The sequence below is a fragment of the Penaeus vannamei genome, chromosome 39 (assembly GCF_042767895.1).
Source record: "Penaeus vannamei isolate JL-2024 chromosome 39, ASM4276789v1, whole genome shotgun sequence".
NCBI classification, from domain to species: domain Eukaryota; kingdom Metazoa; phylum Arthropoda; class Malacostraca; order Decapoda; family Penaeidae; genus Penaeus; species Penaeus vannamei.
The window spans coordinates 82,501-84,268 of record NC_091587.1 but is presented as its reverse complement, the minus strand read 5'-3'; positions in this window follow the sequence as shown (position 1 = coordinate 84,268).

The following is a 1,768-nucleotide window of genomic DNA, read 5'->3' as shown; positions in this document are numbered from 1 at the left end:
CAAACATCAGGAGAAATTACACTGCGTATGCAGTAACATTAGATGGTCAAAAGCTGGACGTAGAGATCTTCTTAGAAACATGTCTTCCAAACGTCTTACCCACACGGAAATAGAAGCCCTCTCCCTTGGACTCAAATTCAGCACCGGGCAGGACAACAAGGACCTTATCGACTACGTTGCCTCGAGCCACCACTCGACCGACAGTGATGTCGACAAAGGATTCATCCAAGTGATTACCGCATGCTGTGTGGCCGATGCGTTGTCACGCCCCCCGGCGATCCCTCGCAGATACGTCACCGCGTTGAAGGGCCTCCGCGACGATGAGACCTTTGTTGTTGTTTATTGATGACTGATTATACACATAAAATGAACAATTTACTTCCCGATGCTTCTGTTTACAGGAAAGTAACGAAAGGCGAGGGGATGATGGAAGCTGCCAAATTTAAGAAAGCGAGGGGTATGATTCTGCAGTTGGCTAGAGGGAAAGGCCTACTTCACCTGCTCGAGTTTGCAAATATTGGTAGGAGCATACACAAAATAAGAGATGAAGCCAAAAGCATGTTTCGTTCTCAATGCCATAATACACTCATCAGCTCGAGAAACTTCTACTACCAAAGGTTGCTGGAGATGGCTATGGCTACTTGCTGGAGATGGTGAGCATCATCCCAGCCTGACCAGTAATAGGTGTGCCCACCAATGTTGACTGTGCAGCTGCCAGGTCTTCTCACCTCTGAGAGGGAAGCAACCTTAACTCCCAACTACTTCCCTCGATAGGAGGGGTAATCAATTCTCCTGCTCTAAAGACCAAATGTTCCAAGCTCATTCCCAGATAGCTCGCCTGAGGTTAAACTTCAGGCCGTTGCCACCTCTGCCTCCCCCACCCATGTTACCCCATAGATAAGGGGGCAGCAGGCTGTATGCCCATCAACCGCCTGTGGGATACCCTTGGGCTTTGCCAGATTGCTACCAGGTTGCAGGCAAGACAAGTACCTTCCGTTCCCATCCTGAAACAGTGCAGTCGGCCTCCCGAAAGGCCCCACAGCCCGCCTCACAGCCCATTTATTGCGATCACTGCCGGTGAGTTGTATCTGGGGCGCGTGCACATACTCACACACACACAGAGGGGGTAGTCAGAAAGAGTGAGAAAGAAATCAGGAGGAGCGAATGCGAGAAAGGGAGAAAAAGAAAAAAAATAAGAATGACGAAATGAGTAAAAACAAAGGTGAGTAATGGAAGAAATAGTAAGTAAGTAAGAAAGAATGAGAGATGAAAGAGAATGCGAGAGAGAGAGAGAGAAAGAAAGTATGACAGAAAATAAGAAAGAGCAAATGCAAGGAAGAGAGATAGAGTAATAACGAATGAGAGAAAATAAGAAAGAGCCAATACAAGATACAAGAGAGAGAGAGAGCATAACTGGCACGATCTTTTTCAAGATAAGATGACGCTCTAGAGCGTATATATATATATATATATATATATATATATATATATATATATATATATATAATTTTTTTTTTTTTTTTACATTAGTTATGTTAGTATAAATTGCATAATCTTGAAAGCAAAAAATCATTACAGATATACAGTGTCTGTATTAGAAACACAGTCATCACGTGTGTGTGTGTGTGTGTGTGTGCGTGTGTGTGTGTGTATGTGTCCACACTATTAAATGATCAAGGAGAAACTGTACAAATAATGTCACAAAAGAATCAGACATAAAGAATATCAAACGAGCTAAAAATAACCCACTTAAAACATTAAAATTCCA